Source organism: Etheostoma spectabile, unplaced genomic scaffold (genome assembly GCF_008692095.1).
Source record: "Etheostoma spectabile isolate EspeVRDwgs_2016 unplaced genomic scaffold, UIUC_Espe_1.0 scaffold00018490, whole genome shotgun sequence".
NCBI classification, from domain to species: Eukaryota; Metazoa; Chordata; class Actinopteri; order Perciformes; family Percidae; genus Etheostoma; species Etheostoma spectabile.
The window spans coordinates 72,731-90,945 of record NW_022604285.1 but is presented as its reverse complement, the minus strand read 5'-3'; the positions used below and the strand labels follow the sequence as shown (position 1 = coordinate 90,945).

Here is an 18,215-nt window from a genome sequence, read left to right as displayed (position 1 = left end):
TGATCCAGCAGATGTTCAGTAGGACCTTTCTCAAAAATTATAATATAGTGAATTAAACATGTCATGATCTAGTAGTTTCTCAGACATCCAGGTTATAGTTAACAAGGGAAGGTTTCTCAACTGTCAGCCCAAACATATGGGCGTTCATGGAGACATGGAAGAAAGTCACCAGGGTGGCAATGTGCTTGACAATGTAAATGTAAATATAAATGTGCTGTATTTATATAGCGCTTTTCCAGTCTTAACAACTGCTCAAAGCGCTTTTATATCTACAGGATACATTCACATTCACACACATTCATACACTGTGGCCGGGGCTGCCATACAAGGTGCCACCTGCTCATCAGATAAACACTCACACACATTCACACTCCGATGCGCAGCACCGGGGGCAACTTGGGGTTCAGTGTCTTGCCCAAGGACACTTTGACAATGGCTGCAGGGGCGGGGATCGAACACCAACCTTCCGATTGGGAGGCAACCGCTCTACCACTGAGCCACAGCCGCCACAATGGCAATACGTTGCACGGGATGTGAAGGGAATGTGCAATACAGGTCAAATCCTATGGTGGGAATCAAGATCCACCAATGTCTCTGTCCACAATGTCCACCTGAATCCAGAAATGTCCCTGCCAGATGGGGAAAAAGACTGAAAATCAGGTCAACATTGTGCAATTATCTTTAAAATGTCCAACTGAGTCCACAAATGTCCCTGCCAGATGGGAAATAAACTGATAACTTTTTTCATCGTCTAAACGTGTCAAATATTGCCGTACAATGCCCACATTGAGTCCAGATGTGTCCGTTTTGGTTCCTTATCCATGCTATGACCCCATAAGTTCACAACTAGGCCAAAGGCAACTGGACTTGGTAAAAGGTCCTCCGCAGAAGTTTTGTCTCTCATCCAAGAGACTTCTTTAGTGATTTTTTTGGACACAGTGCCCACTCCCCTACCCATATCTGACAATTGAAAGCTGTGGGGAAAGGGGGATTCCAAAAGCTAAAAGACGTAAAGTAGAAAATCAGAAGTCTCTTGGATGAGAGACCAAACTTCTCCAGTTGCCTTTGGCCTAGTTGTGAACTTTTGGGGTAACAATATGGATCAGGGGGGGTGAAGGTGTAGTCGTCTCCTTCCTCTCTGATGATGAGGTGTTCTCCTGCGTGGATGCTGCTGATGAGAGAGACCAGCAGGAAGGAGAGCTCTGGGACTGCAGCCATTCTGCTCCGAGGTCCAGGACCACTGACACCACTGTCAGTCACGTAGCTCAGATACACTCTACACCCCCCCCCCCCCCCCCCCCCCCCCCAACACCTTTCAGCTCAGATACACTCTACACCCCGCCCCCCATCAGCTGATCTGTATCTTCTCTTACCAACCATGACGTCTTTACTCCTCATCAGAGGAAGCGTTGCAGTGTCAGCTCTCTACCCAGAATCAACGTCTTTACACCAGACTACAACCACAGAGGCTCTACATCCACGCGCTATTCTGAAGGTGTGTGTGTCTGTGTGTATGTCTGTGTGTCTCTGTCTGTGTTTGTCTGTGTGTGTGTGTCTGTTTTTTTGTGTTTGTGTGTCTGTGCGTGTGTCTGTGTGTGTATGTGTATGTGTGTGTGTGTCTGTCTGTGTGTGTGTCTGTCTGTGTCTGTCTGGGTCTGTGTGTCTTCATAATTCTCGCTGCCTGAGGGCAACAACCTAAGGCGTGATGTCCAAGCTCCATAGAGATCACGCAGCTGTTGCCATGGTGCTGATATGATTGTAGAAGCTGATTACACTATATTTAGCCTTTATTATTAGACTCCTGTCTAATAAAACAAAAACAAAATAAAAAGACAGATCCACAAGAACAGGCACCAATTAAAGATGGCCGCTCTACCAGTTATCCCATCAGGGGACTGGTATCGCAAAGCACGGGACCTCGGGCCAGTCTCTGCGTCGAGGCATAACCCTCAAAATACACTTGCGCCCGCTCTACCCACTGATCCACCCCAGCCACAGACCAATCCAGTTCTACATCAGATTCCTCAGTAAAGCAGAGCATGGAAAAACTCCTGCTGGACAGAACTACACTTGCACTACACCACCTTGGTTTCCTGAGTAGAAGACACCAGCCGTCATTAGAAGAGACCCACACATACACGTATATATATATATAAGTACACATCATTCATATATACAGCCGTCATTAGAAGAGACCCGCAGCTTATTGGAGCTCGTCTTTTGGAACTTGAACCACAAGGCAGCAGGGTAAAAAGAATATGGTTTAAAGAGGCTTATCTTGACAGTATCAGAACACCAGGAGGACTTCCTGGCGACCATGTTACACACACACACAGAAACATATACACACACACACACACACACACACACACACACTATTGAGGTCATAAGTGTGATTTGGAATTGAATGTACAGTGTTCCTAGTGTATTTATGTTATAGAATTAAAAGCCATTCTAAGGATGATTTAGAGCATTATTCACTGTTTTATTCACTATTATTCTGAACACAACTCTACGTGTGTCAGTCCCTCCAGCATTTTGCAATGTCGTAATTGTACAATTCACACAATCACCGTGACTTTGGTGCGACCCCCAATTTTGTCCAATCACTGCAACTTTTCCGTAAATATCCGGAGTCTACCTTGACTTCAACTAATCCGAGCAATCCCACGTGCCAGTCTTTGTCTCAGTATGACACACATGGGGGATGCAGGAAAAACTGGAGATGAGACTGAGAACAGCTACAATCATAAGTGCAATGATACGTTAAAGTCAAATACTTTACCAAACCATAGGAATGTGTCTGAGGCCAGGTGAGGAATTAACAATGTAAAGATAAACAAGCCACAGACACATATGTTCAAAGTTGATTAATTCAACAACTTGTTTTAAATCCTCCAGCCAGTTTATTACACCAACATTTGCAGTATCCTGAGCCTTTTTCAGAAGGTTAGTACATAACCTTAGCCTAGAGTAATTTTATTTTCCTGAAAAGTTTTTTTTTTTTAAACCTTAAAAAAACAGAAATCGCTGCTTTTCTAGCAAGACAAAAAAGCTTTTTACAAAAGCTCCTGCAAAAATCTTGCATTTTGGACTGCAATACTTGCAAGAAAAGAACAAATTCTGGAGGGACCGATGTCTCCATCTGCTGAAAAGTACAATATATAACCCGTTCCCCAGGTGTGTGCGCACGCGCATCTTTATGCTGGAGAGCACAATGTGATCTTTTGCAGGTCTCTGGTACTGTGCATTTCCATGTGTTGGAAAGTTCAATGTTACCATTACATGAGGTAGTTTGCAGCTGCTGGTTGTATGATTTTGTGTTTGTGTGGGGCCGTGTATGTGTGCAGGTGTTTTAGTGGGTCTTTACATGTGCTCATCTGCTGTAAAGCACAATAGTGCTCCATTGGACCACCAGGTCAAAATTGACCTAGGAAAACCAAACACTATGTATTTAAAACCCTAAAATTAAATGAAATCAGTAAATTTACTAGCAAAGATAAATGACCATCCATGTTATTTTTGGTTAATAAAAACTCATTTCTGATAAAGAAACTTAACCCAAGTCAAATTTGACTTAAACACTAAGTGACAAGTTTTAAACTGATAGACTCAAGCCTATTAGTGGGTAGTTGCTATGCTGACTGTTTTAGTTAATCGCAACAGTGTTAATCCCAAAGTGATCACCTTTTCCTGCAATTGATTTTAGTTTGGAGATATGCTTAAAGTAATGGCAAAGGGAAACCATTGTGCTTCCTGGCAGATTAAATCATTCATAGCTTAGAATTTATCAGAGAAGTATGGTAAAATCAGTTCAGTTTAATATCAGCACAGATATAAGTAGGTACATGCAGAAACATGTCAAAGGCGCGTCTGGTTGGCGGCCTGGTCGCCCGGCGTCTGGTTGGCAGCCTGGTCGCCCGGCGTCTGGTTGGCAGCCTGGTCGCCCGGCGTCTGGTTGGCAGCCTGGTCGCCCGGCGTCTGGTTGGCAGCCTGGTCGCCCGGCGTCTGGTTGGCAGCCTGGTCGCCCAGCGTCTGGTTGGCAGCCTGGTCGCCCAGCGTCTGGTTGGCAGCCTGGTCGCCCAGCGTCTGGTTGGCAGCCTGGTCGCCCAGCGTCTGGTTGGCAGCCTGGTCGCCCAGCGTCTGGTTGGCAGCCTGGTCGCCCAGCGTCTGGTTGGCAGCCTGGTCGCCCAGCGTCTGGTTGGCAGCCTGGTCGCCCAGCGTCTGGTTGGCAGCCTGGTCGCCCAGCGTCTGGTTGGCAGCCTGGTCGCCCAGCGTCTGGTTGGCAGCCTGGTCGCCCAGCGTCTGGTTGGCAGCCTGGTCGCCCAGCGTCTGGTTGGCAGCCTGGTCGCCCAGCGTCTGGTTGGCAGCCTGGTCGCCCAGCGTCTGGTTGGCAGCCTGGTCGCCCAGCGTCTGGTTGGCAGCCTGGTCGCCCAGCGTCTGGTTGGCAGCCTGGTCGCCCAGCGTCTGGTTGGCAGCCTGGTCGCCCAGCGTCTGGTTGGCAGCCTGGTCGCCCAGCGTCTGGTTGGCAGCCTGGTCGCCCAGCGTCTGGTTGGCAGCCTGGTCGCCCAGCGTCTGGTTGGCAGCCTGGTCGCCCAGCGTCTGGTTGGCAGCCTGGTCGCCCAGCGTCTGGTTGGCAGCCTGGTCGCCCAGCGTCTGGTTGGCAGCCTGGTCGCCCAGCGTCTGGTTGGCAGCCTGGTCGCCCAGCGTCTGGTTGGCAGCCTGGTCGCCCAGCGTCTGGTTGGCAGCCTGGTCGCCCAGCGTCTGGTTGGCAGCCTGGTCGCCCAGCGTCTGGTTGGCAGCCTGGTCGCCCAGCGTCTGGTTGGCAGCCTGGTCGCCCAGCGTCTGGTTGGCAGCCTGGTCGCCCAGCGTCTGGTTGGCAGCCTGGTCGCCCAGCGTCTGGTTGGCAGCCTGGTCGCCCAGCGTCTGGTTGGCAGCCTGGTCGCCCAGCGTCTGGTTGGCAGCCTGGTCGCCCAGCGTCTGGTTGGCAGCCTGGTCGCCCAGCGTCTGGTTGGCAGCCTGGTCGCCCAGCGTCTGGTTGGCAGCCTGGTCGCCCAGCGTCTGGTTGGCAGCCTGGTCGCCCAGCGTCTGGTTGGCAGCCTGGTCGCCCAGCGTCTGGTTGGCAGCCTGGTCGCCCAGCGTCTGGTTGGCAGCCTGGTCGCCCAGCGTCTGGTTGGCAGCCTGGTCGCCCAGCGTCTGGTTGGCAGCCTGGTCGCCCAGCGTCTGGTTGGCAGCCTGGTCGCCCAGCGTCTGGTTGGCAGCCTGGTCGCCCAGCGTCTGGTTGGCAGCCTGGTCGCCCAGCGTCTGGTTGGCAGCCTGGTCGCCCAGCGTCTGGTTGGCAGCCTGGTCGCCCAGCGTCTGGTTGGCAGCCTGGTCGCCCAGCGTCTGGTTGGCAGCCTGGTCGCCCAGCGTCTGGTTGGCAGCCTGGTCGCCCAGCGTCTGGTTGGCAGCCTGGTCGCCCAGCGTCTGGTTGGCAGCCTGGTCGCCCAGCGTCTGGTTGGCAGCCTGGTCGCCCAGCGTCTGGTTGGCAGCCTGGTCGCCCAGCGTCTGGTTGGCAGCCTGGTCGCCCAGCGTCTGGTTGGCAGCCTGGTCGCCCAGCGTCTGGTTGGCAGCCTGGTCGCCCAGCGTCTGGTTGGCAGCCTGGTCGCCCAGCGTCTGGTTGGCAGCCTGGTCGCCCAGCGTCTGGTTGGCAGCCTGGTCGCCCAGCGTCTGGTTGGCAGCCTGGTCGCCCAGCGTCTGGTTGGCAGCCTGGTCGCCCAGCGTCTGGTTGGCAGCCTGGTCGCCCAGCGTCTGGTTGGCAGCCTGGTCGCCCAGCGTCTGGTTGGCAGCCTGGTCGCCCAGCGTCTGGTTGGCAGCCTGGTCGCCCAGCGTCTGGTTGGCAGCCTGGTCGCCCAGCGTCTGGTTGGCAGCCTGGTCGCCCAGCGTCTGGTTGGCAGCCTGGTCGCCCAGCGTCTGGTTGGCAGCCTGGTCGCCCAGCGTCTGGTTGGCAGCCTGGTCGCCCAGCGTCTGGTTGGCAGCCTGGTCGCCCAGCGTCTGGTTGGCAGCCTGGTCGCCCAGCGTCTGGTTGGCAGCCTGGTCGCCCAGCGTCTGGTTGGCAGCCTGGTCGCCCAGCGTCTGGTTGGCAGCCTGGTCGCCCAGCGTCTGGTTGGCAGCCTGGTCGCCCAGCGTCTGGTTGGCAGCCTGGTCGCCCAGCGTCTGGTTGGCAGCCTGGTCGCCCAGCGTCTGGTTGGCAGCCTGGTCGCCCAGCGTCTGGTTGGCAGCCTGGTCGCCCAGCGTCTGGTTGGCAGCCTGGTCGCCCAGCGTCTGGTTGGCAGCCTGGTCGCCCAGCGTCTGGTTGGCAGCCTGGTCGCCCAGCGTCTGGTTGGCAGCCTGGTCGCCCAGCATCTGGTTGGTTTTGAGCAGTTTTGGTCCGTTCAGGGGCAATTGAACATCTGCAAGTTTTTGAATAGCTGCCTCAGCTTCCACTTCATTGGTTTCCAGTTGTGCTGAAAAATATGTAGAAATCGTTAAGTCCCAACTACCCTTGACATTAATACTGTAAAGAATTTACCATTAAGGCTTCTTTGTTTTTGATTGAACAATAAAGCAAGTATTAAGACTTCCTTTTAAGACTTGACCTCTCCAAAACATTTAATTGGTAATTAGGCCAGTGGAGTTTGTTTACATTACAGAATCTGTATTTAGATTTAGCTAGCACAGCAGTTGTGTTCATGTGCTGCATTCACTTTTTTGGGGAACTTCCACGATCCCTACAGAGCTACCTTACCTTAAGTTGGCTGACTGACTATATAAATGTCTGAATAATTTGAGAAGCCAGTTTTATACTAACATTGCATGGTCAATATAGCTTAAATTAAACATGGGTTTGAATCCCTAATCCAAAAGCCAGACGACTTAACCTTAATTTACTACATTGTGCCACAAAGAACCTCAGCTGTAAATACAATTGCACCATTTTCCCAATATGGTTTCATAGAACCTGCTCACCTTCTTTAGCGGCTTGGATCAACTTGGACTCCATTGACATCAGAAGCGCAAAGGCCCTCTTCATGGAGATATCATTGGGAGAGCAAAAGAAATTCAGTTAGTGTCCGTAAGTAGCTCTTGAAAGATTCTGTCACTAACGCTCTTACCTCTAATCATTCTCCTCTGCAGCTCATCATCATGTCTTTCATTTGTGCCGCCAACTGGCAAACTCAAGCCTAAGGACAATGCAATTGTTGTTAGTCAAATGTTTCTGTTTTGACAGCACATTTCATGACCTTGGTCCAAGTAAATTTAATTTCAGTTAGTGAGTAATTTACCCTACTCTTTACATTTGCTATGCTCCACTACATCTTTGAATACAAGCTTCAAACAGAAGAAATGTAACAACCTGTGTTAATCCAAACAGTCAGCACACAAACAACAAAGACCCAAACAGCTCCCATCACTCCAGTCACCAAGAGAAACTGGTTCCTGTGCTACATGCCAGGTTAAAAACCATCATGCAGGTAGCACAGCTGTTGCTGATCAGCTCTGATTGGCTCTCTCTGCAGAGTCAGTGCTAGTTGAGATTCAGCCTATGAAAAATGGGAATTAGTATCTCACTGTAAATGAAATGTTACTACCCACAATGCAATGCATGTTACAGTTACGAACCGGAAAAGAAAATCAAGGTATTTTACTGTGCATTTTGTGGTAAGTAACTGTAGATATAAAGTAAAGTCTAACAGTGTAGGGTACTTACGTAACTACAGCTTTGATTTAATACAGGACCAATGTCGGAGATCGTAAAGCTCTTTCTGCAGACTTTCACCAGCTAAATATCAATTCCCATACCGGGAGTTGAAACTTGGCCACCTGGGTGAAAACCAGGAATCCTAACCGCTAGACCATATGGGACTGACCACCTATTAATAACAGGGATTTCATGAATCAAGTCATAGTCTGGCTGGAAACAGGGCTTCTCTTGAGCGTGAATGAAGACGCTTCTTAAGTAAGTTTTATCTTGAAGCTTTTGAGTGTTCTTTAGGTTTTTATCTGCTTTAACTATTACCGGACAGCGGGGGCACGGAGCAGAGCAGAGCGGCCGTTAGGGAGGAATCCTCCTCCGTGTTCAGCTCCATTTTGAACTGGCGGTAAAAAACGTAACGTTGGAACTTTATAACGAATAGAAATGTTGACAGGATGATTTCTGTTAATAACAAACACAACTATAGTCAATAGAAAAAGAATAAATATTTATGAAAAGCCGTCTTGGTTCATCTTTCCACTGTTCCTACAATCACCACTCTGGTCTGGTTGGAAACTAAAGGATCTAAACTAAAAGGATGTTCCTCTTTAACTAAAAGGTCTATCTCTGTAGGGATCCATCCCATAATGTTGTCACACACTTAGAATAATGATCTGAGTCTGTCAGCAGCAACAACACAACCTTTAGTGGACGCTGACTTTACCTTTAAATTAGGAGTTTAAACAGAGACACAACAGGAAGAATAAATCCATCAAATCAAGTCCCCAATAATCAGCATGTGGCCTTGTTTTATTTCAGGTAGTCAGCATGGAGCTGTTCCACATTCCCAGACATTTAAAACAAGTCAATCATTGGCGTTATTCTACGAGTCAGATGAATAAATCAGCTGTTTGCTATTTGAGCTGCTCTGTTTCCTGCTGCTCCGTCATTCTTTAGTGTCCTCTGGAAACAGGTTGCTGTCCTTTATGTGTCTTTTGGATGACATCATCAGTGTCTTTGCTTTAGTCTGAAGAAACTCCAACAGATTTAAAACCACTTGCAGTCACAGAAAATACAAACAGGGAATAGAAAATTTAAGACAAAGAATGTGAAATGAAAAGTCCCCAAAGTAGGAAAATATAATGTTAATCTACCAAACAACAATAACTGGAGAGCATCCAATTAAACATGGCCGACTTCCAGTATGTCGGTAATGAAGAGAGGAATGTTTGGACATATTACAGACCTTTATTTAACCAGGAACAATCCCATTGAGCTACAGTAAATCTTCTTCCAGGGAGTCCTGCCAAGACAGGCGGCAATAAGTTTCATAATACATAAAAAAAAAGGACAATGGTTCCATACTACACCACAAATCTCTATAGATACTACAACACAAACAAGACATTAAACTTAACTTAAGCTAATCCATACATGCAACTTAAAAACAGGTTCCAGTGAGATTTGAACTCAGATCGCTGGACTCAGAGTCCAGAGTGCTAACCATTACACCATGGAACCTTCAAAAAGTTTGCAAGGGTTTGCTAGGCAGTTTCTTTCATAATATCCACATGTATGACATTAAATGCACACAACAATCACAACTAAGATGAAAAAGCAAAAATGATTGGCCAACTTAAGTCATTTAGTTAGCTAATCATTCAGAGGATGTGGGAAAAAGCAAGTCAAGAACAGGTTTTAAAGGACTTGCCACAGACAGTGAATACAGCAGTAGATATGTCTACTGTGTACAAACACATGGTACCTTTACATGTGTTGACAATAAAGATGCTCACAAAACGATGTACTTGCCATTGAGTTTCTTGCGGACATTCATGTCCTCTTAAATACAAAGAACTGCTAAGTTCTTTATTCCCAATATCATATCTCAGACATTAGTTCTAAATGAAAACATTAGTTGTCAGAAGTGAGATTTGAACCCACGCCTCCAGTGGAGACTGGGACCTGAACGCAGCACCTTAGACCGCTCGGCCATCCTGACTGATCCAACAGATGTTCAGTAGGACCTGTCTCAAAAATTATAATATAGTAAATTAAACACGTCGTGATATAGTAGTTTCTTAGTAATCCATGTCATAGTTAACAAGGGAAGGTTTCTCAGCTGTCAGCCCAAATATATGGGCGTCCATGGAGACATGGAAGAAAGTCACCAGAGTGGCAATGTGCTTGACAATGGTAATACATAGCACGGGATGTGAAGGGAATGTGCAATACAGGCCAAATCTTATGGTGGGAATCAAGATCCACCAATGTTTCTGTCAACAATGTCCACTTGAATCCAGAAATGTCCCTGCCAGATGGGAAATAGACTGACAATTGGGTCAACATTGTGCAATTCTCTTCATAATGTCCAACTGAGTCCACAAATATACCTGCCAGATGGGAAATAAACTCATAACTGTCTTTATGGTCTAAACGCCTCAAATATTGCCATGATATAGTAGGTTCTCAGTCATCCAGGTCATAGTTAACAAGGGAAGGTTTCTCAACTATCAGCCCAAATATATGGGCGTTCATGGAGACATAGAAGAAAGTCACCAGGGTGGCAATTTTTTATGGATCCGTCAAAGATGCTTATAAGTCCTACAGCAAAGCTCCACTCGGCATGTCTGGCCACAACTCTGTTCATTTGGTTCCGTCTAACAAACCAGCCCTGAAGAGAAACAAGCCAAAACGAAACTTCGTTCCGGTTTGGTCAGAGGACTAAATCCAGTGTCTACAGGAATGCTACTGCTACCCTGACTGGGATCTATTCAGAAAAAAATATAAGGACCTTGATGAGCTCAAAGAGACTGTTTCTGCATACATCACCTTCTGTGAGGACTTAGTCATCCCTCGTAAATCCATCTCCATATGTCCAAATAATAAACCATGGGTCTCCAAATCTCTCCAAAAAGCATAATTAATCAACGAAATATTAGCTTCAACCAAGGTAACATGACGTAATACAGAGTACTTCAAAGACAAGCTAAAAAGGAACTTAAGCTTGCAAAACTTAATTATAAGGACAAAGTTGAGAACATGCTGAGCACAGGCAACTCACGTCCTGCATGGGAGGGTGTGAAAGCGTTGATGGGGATGCAAACTAAGAAGTGTCTGATCTCCCTCAATGGCATGTCACACCTTGCCCTCTCAAATGAGCTGAACACTTTTTATAATTGTTTTAATATTTATGATTTTAGTGAGGAGCTGTCCGTTTTTAATAACGTTGTCCCAATGCTTAAAAACAAGAACAGGCTGCAATATGTAGTTAAGGTGTGTGGCAAGATTTCTCACAACCCTCTGACTGACTTAAACTCTGTACATGAGACAAGGTCCCTCAAGAAGGCCCAATAAGTCCTGGCCGACCCGAGTCCCCCCCTGAACAGCTGCTTCATCTTGTTGCCGTCTGGACGCAGATTCAGTCTGAAGCCTAAATGCAGGACAAACAGACACAAAAACTCTTTTGTCCCTGCTGCTACAGGCTTTTTTAATAAGTCAATGTGAGGTGTGGACTTCCATGTAGTACATATGTATTTTGTTTCTAGATGTATTACTGTTGTGTTGTATAACCTGTGTGTTATTTATGTTACATGCTGCTGCACAACAAATTGCCCCCCGGGGATAATAAAGACTCCTTGAACCTTGAAGGGCAACAGGACTTGGTAAAAGGTCCTCCGCAGAAGTTTTGTCTCTTATCCAAGAGACTACTTTAGTTATTTTTTTACACAGAAAGGGTTGGACACAGTGCCCACTCCCCCACCCATATCTGACAATTGAAAGCTGTGGGGAAAGGGGGGTTCCAAAGCTAATAGACCACTCAACAAGCAGTTCTGATGCACTATACTGGCCCACTCAGGATGAGCACTGTATACTCTGACTGCAGCAACACAAGTTCAGATTTCAGTGATACCTAATTTTTATGGTGATAACGAGACTGAATGCAAAGTGTGTATCCCCCATGTAACTCAAAGCCTATCACTTCCAGTCAATACTGTCAAATTTGGAGCTTCTTCAAGTTATATTAACAACCAGATGACTCCTCAACATGCCCCCACCAACATACTGTTTTCAGTCTAAATGGCCAAGGACATTAAACCTGTAAGCTTACTTTAAACAAGATGTGGAAAGTTTGCAAGGTTGATTTTTTTCACCTATACTGTGGCTTAAAGCAGGTTCCACCGAGATTTGAACTTAGATTGGTGGATTCACAGTCCAGAGTGCTAACCATTACACCATGGAACCTTTAAAAGTGTTGCAAGGGTCTTCTAGGCAGTTTCTTTCTTAATATCCACATGTGTGATATTAAAGGCACACAACAATCACAACAATTAAAATATCACGCCCCAATATATTCTTGGTTTTGAGGCGTTGCCCCTACTATTTACGACATGGCCAGATGTAATCCGGCTAAGAAGCAGCACTTTTCAGAGGTGGAGATTGAAACCCTGACATCTCAGTTTAATTTGCAGTAAAGTATACACCTACATGTGAAGTGTACCCATATTTAAATAAACACACGGTAGCAAAGTTTACGCAGTATTTTTTTATTTTACTCGTGTTTTTTTCGTGAGTCAGTGCAAATATTAGTGCAAATCAGTATTGTACTGCTTTTCAGGTTGTTGTGGCCGAGTGGTTAAGGCGATGGACTAGAAATCCATTGGGGTCTCCCATCGCAGGTTAGAGTCCTGCCGACAACGAAAGTAGTAATTCAAAGGTGGTCACCCATCCCTTTGTAGCAGATGTGCCTTCATGGACAATGTTGTAATATACAATAATCACCAGAAGCCACTAATGCATTTCTCAGCATTTATTTTCAGTCTCAATGCCCAGATGTGTTGAAAGATTTGCAGTGAACGTTGTATTGTCCAGCGATGGTGGTATAGTGGTGAGCATAGCTGCCTTCCAAGCAGTTGATGTGTCTTTGATTCCCAGCCAGTAACTTTCTTTGAGTGACGTAACTTGCTTCATTTGTCAAAAAGTAACCAGAAAGGTTACTCTCCCAACCCGGTTTGATAAAACACTAGATCTCTGTTATATCGCACAAATAAGGGAACATAACAATCAATCAAGCTGCCTCCATGAGGATCCACAGACATAGACATGTTCCACCACCCGCAATTAAACCTGTCTCCTCAGCTTCTAGACGCCGCTGCATCACCTCCTCTTCAGCTGGAGAGTTTGCATCTGCGTTTGTGAGCTCACAGTTTTATGCCGAGAATGGTCTGGTCTCTCCCTCTTCCCCAGATAACATTCTCTCTGTGTTCCATTCCACATGCACTGAAATCCTAGACTCCATTGCCCCTTATCGGATTAAAGCTGTTAAACCTAAGGTGGACCCCTGGCTAAATGACACCACAAGGGCCCTTAGGCAACACTGCAGACAAGCTGAACGAAGATGGAAAGACAATCTACATGTGTCACTGGGTGTATTAAGGGACAGTCTATCACATCCCAGAATGCTGTGAAGGTGGTGAAGATGCAGCATCTCTCTTCTGTCATAGCTAGCAATTGCCACAAACCTAGATTGTTATTTAATACTTTTAACATCAAGTGACCTGCATACCAATGACTGTCAGAGATGGTAAAAGTACTCACTGCCAACACCCAAGTGGCATGCAACTGTATATCAATGATCAAGCTTGTTGCTGTGACCAAGAAACCACCAGCAAAATGACTGATACATCATCAGTTCCGGAATTTTCTTGGATGCCAAATATTTGAATTCAAAGTCAGAATCCAATTGACATGTAAGAAAAATACAATGCACGTCCAGCTTCTCCATTTACGCATGAGTCAGCTTCCCCAATTTCTGAGTAACAGGAAAATAGCCTGATAAGCATACATGTGCAGCTCAACCTCAAAAAGCCATAAAGCAAATGCTTGTGACTTAAAGATCGAGCTCCTGCTCATAAAAGTGCAGACAAGAGCAGTCTCTGTGGCGCAATAGGTCAGCGCAGTCAGCTGTTAACTGAAAGGATGGTGGTTCAAGTCCACCCAGTGATGTTTGTTGCTTAAACAACCTGGAGTGAGCCAACTCTGGGATTTATTCTTCTACAGAAGACCATAGAGCAGTTTAAAGATAACCTGAGTGGCCTTACGTCTATTAGAAGGTACAGTTCTGCAAACCATATACATATTAATCTTTAAGGTCATCAGAGATGGGAAGTAACAAAGTACAAATACTTTGTTACTCTACTCAAGTAGATTTTTCAGATATTTTTACTTTACTATTTAATTCTTTTTACTTTTACTCCTTACATTTTAACATGAATATCGTTAATATCTGTCCGGAGGATAATCAGTTGAGATCGTGTGCGTCCTTGAGAACTGTAAGTCATGTACCTGATGTTGTCAGTTCATTTAAACCTGTTGTTGTGTTGGTCTGTAGTTCTGGCACATTTAAAAGTTAGCTTGTCTGTGTTCTTCACCTGTTACCTAGGTTACACCTGGCTGTTGATTCGATATAATGGTGATTGGTGAACGTCCTGGCTCATTAAGATAATGTAAATAATAGTGGGTTTATTTTTATTTACTAGCATATATGATTCCTATGCATTGTGTATGGTAGCCTTTACAATGTTATTTATTTCTTTTAATACCACACACACAGCCATAGCAGAGCTACCCCCCCATGTTCATACTGATGCTTGATTGTGATGAAGCATCAACAGAGAGAAGTTGTCTCCGTCTGTGTGTTAACAGACACACCTGGGGCCAAGTTGGAAACCAGAATAAGCTTTAAACCCAGTCCTAATCTAGTCCTCCCTTAATTTCAAATAATGTCACTGGAGTTAGTTATTATTTGTGCATCATCAATACGAAATTGAATCTAACTGGATGGTAAAATTCACGGAATTCTCACAAAATCACAACTCAATTCATATCTTTTTACTCGTTCTGAATCTTATTAACCTGGAGTCCCAGTCTCCGTCACAATAAATAGGCTATATGTTTATATATGTTGTAGGGCTATTGGCAGACAGCCAGTTAAAATGTAGCCAATGGCATATAAAGAATAAAGAATAAAGATTATTTTCTCCATGTCCACTGTAGTTTCTCAGCGTGCTCTGTCTGGTCCAGGTAGCTTTGTCATTCATAAGGCTACTTTTACTTTTATACTTTAAGTAAATTTCTAAGCCTCTACTTTGTTACTTTTACTTGAGTAAAGAAGTTAAATCAGTACTTCTACTTTTACCAGAGTATTTGTTAACACAATTTTCTGTACTTCTACTTGAGTACGGGCAGTGAGTACTTTTGCCATCTCTGCTACAAAGAGGAATTTAAAAAATCATTGTTTGGAAATTGATCTTAATGCCTTGATTTAATAAAAAGGAAAAATCCAACCTTTAAAGCCCGTGTTGCAGGTTTAATTTTCCAACGAATTTGCACTTATTGATCGTTGGTAATAAACATTCAAACAGTTATCCACTGTATATGATATTGAAAAGTATCACAAAACATAAAATAACACAAAAAAGTAGGTAATATTTTAGTGGTTTGCTTTTCTCCCACAATGCATTGCATGACGTCACGCAATGGAGACGATAGGCCAGCAGGCTTAGAGAGACCATTGAGAGTTACGAGAGATAGAAGACAACAGTGAAATAAAGAGTGTTCATAAACAGATTATAGATAATGCATACATATACATAGATAGCCTATATATATAGCTAGACATATAGACAGATAGACAGTATTGATAGATATATTTAGAGAGAGAGAGAGAGAGATAGATAGCTATAGCTAGCATACCGGTATAGCTAGCGAGCTAGCTAGCTGTAGGTTAGCTAGCTCGGTAGGAAGGCAGGTACAATTTGTCCGTGTTAGGCGGGCAGATTTTTCAAAGAGGGACGTAACCAAGAATTCAAAGATCTGAAAGTGAAACACAGCTTAGACGGGGGATGTTGTTCGGCTTTTCACAAGTTTAGAGCTAGCTAACTCTACGGCGCCGAACGTTAGCACACCAGCGTTAGGTAAATATTAGGACTGCCTTTGGTGTTGCCTATATACGCGTCCATGTTGTCAACATCATACATTTGGCATTAGTGCACCGTTTGTACCATAATTGTATTGAATGGAATAGTAAGCATCGCTTTTACGAGATGGGTGGGTTTTTGTTACTTTACACACAAAGCTAACTGGCTATAGTTAGCCTGTACGGATGCTAGCGGGTTGACGGTGTGTAGCCATCACCTTCGGCAGTACAGTTTCGGTAAGCTAACCACGACAGCGTTGTCGCCCACAATCAACCTGCAGTGATGTTTGAAATAGAGACACGCATATCGTTTCTTTCCCCTGAGATCCTGGACATTATTTTCATTTATGACGTTAAAAATAAATGAAGAGTAGCCCGAGTGTGCGCGGTATGAGCTTCCCGACCGGAGGCTCACTCGCCTGCAACAGCCGCTCTCCACCCTCTTCCTCCCCTACACCACCCGCTCTCCACCGCAGCTTCACCACCACACACACAGCACCGGCCAAACAGCGACACGTTTTCACCGGAGGTTAGAGGTAAAGACTTAGAAATAACACTCGGGGATGCCTTCTATTCCTATATCTAGATAAGTGTACCAGTACTTATCTGAACTAACGACATGATCCCTGTCACTAGATCGAAAGAAAACGTTGACGTTCACTCGCTGCTATTCACTGACAGTAAAAAGTAAAGTCATTGTATGCACTGCTGCGTTGCTAAATAAAGGAGATAAATGAAGGAGACTTCCCCAAAATCCTGTCAATTCCTCATTTGCCCTCTCACGTCTGTCAGGTTGGTAATTATTCTGCTGCTGGCCTTTCCTCCTCTTCCTCATCCCAGTCAGTCGTCGCGGTTCTAGTGCCAGGCTGAGACTTCTCTCCCCAGTGTGACGTCATCGCACAATTGACTTCATAAACCCGCGAATACCAAAAATGACCAAAAACTAACTTTTAACACTATTTGGAGACATTTTTAAAAATGATAAACATATCTTGAGTGCTTTTTGTACCCAATAATCAACAGTGGTGGTTAACTTGCAACATGGGCTTTAAGTCCAGTACTTGAGTAAATGTCCTCAGTCCCAGTCCACCTCTAACTGATTCATTAAGTGAATGTGGAGCTGTTGTTCCCCTCCTGGCCTCCAGGCGGCGACCTTCTTTCATTTTGAACTTTAATCTGAAAAACCCTGACTTGGAAGAAACCGGAAGTCTCGTTGCTTCACTGTGATCTCGGGCTGGCGGCGGGATAGCTGTGTTCTTTGTTATTAGTGAGTTTTAAGAAGACAGAGCTCCAGGTGAACCCGCACACACTCAGGTAAACTCTTCAACAACTGCTCTTTACACGCAAGTGTTTTCGAGCTTTTGTGTGTGTGTTGTAGCTTTTGTGTGTGTGTTGTAGCGTTTGTGTGTGTGTTGTAGCGTTTGTGTGTGTGTGTGTTGTAGCGTTTTTGTGTGTGATGTAGCGTTTGTGTGTGTGTTGTAGCTTGTGTGTGTGTGTTGTAGCTTGTGTGTGTGTTGTAGCGTTTGTGTGTGTGTGTTGTAGCGTTTGTGTGTGTGTGTGTGTGTGTGTGTGTGTGTGTGTGTGTGTGTGTGTGTGTGTTGTAGCGTTTGTGTGTGTGTGTGTGTGTGTGTGTTGTAGCTTGTGTGTGTGTGTGTGTGTTGTAGCTTGTGTGTGTGTGTGTGTTGTAGCTTGTGTGTGTGTGTGTGTGTTGTAGCTTTGTGTGTGTGTTGTAGCTTTTGTGTGAGTGTGTTGTAGCATTTGTGTGTGTGATGCAAGGCAAGGCAGTAATGTAGAGCTTTTGTGTGTGTGTTGTAGCTTGTGTGTAAGTGTGTGTTGTAGCTTTTGTGTGTGTGTGTTGTAGCTTTTGTGTGTGTGTGTTGAGCAGGGCGAGGGTGGAGGAGGGGCTGGTGGGCTTATTGTAATTGATGTTGAGGGTTGTTGAAGGTGGCAGGCTGGGGGGGAGTTGGTTAGGGGAGGTGTGAAAGAGGGGGGGGGGGGGTGAAGAGGGCGAGGAGGCAGAGTCCAATCTGTTAAAACCAGATTCAGCTCATCTGCCCAGTCCTGGTCTCCGCTGGCTTGGGTCCCCCCCCACCTCTGCTGTGGTCTGAGATGTTCTGCAGCCCTCTCCAGAGGTCCCTGGCCTTGTTCTGTTCCAGACTCTTTTCTAATGTCCTCCCATAGATGATGACCTGATCCTGAGCCAGAGTTCCTGCTGGACTCTGCGCAGCTCTTCTCTGTCCCCTGATGCAAAGACCCTCTTCTTCTCATTCAGCAGGGCCTTAATCTCAGAGGTCCCCCAGGTGTTGTTGTTGGGAAAACACTGGACCAACTTGGAGGGCCCAGTGTTCTCCACACAGAAGTTCATCTATGGCGTTTTTCCACTGCTGGTAACGGCTCGGCTTGGCTCGGCATGGCTCGGCTCGCCTCGGCCCATTCTATGTTCGTTTTCCATTGCAGATTGCGTAATGCCTGAGCGTGGCTGGTCACTATAGCAACGCGTGATGACGTAATTTTCAGCGTGAC

General features: G+C 45.9%; 1 non-coding gene across 1 annotated transcript; it reads left to right on the top strand.

Moving 5' to 3' along the window:
- The first annotated feature begins 12,332 nt into the window (after window positions 1-12,332).
- trnas-aga (transfer RNA serine (anticodon AGA)) lies at window positions 12,333-12,414 on the top strand. Its single transcript has one exon. It is a non-coding gene; the product is annotated as a tRNA-Ser (tRNA).
- The last annotated feature ends 5,801 nt before the right edge of the window (window positions 12,415-18,215 follow it).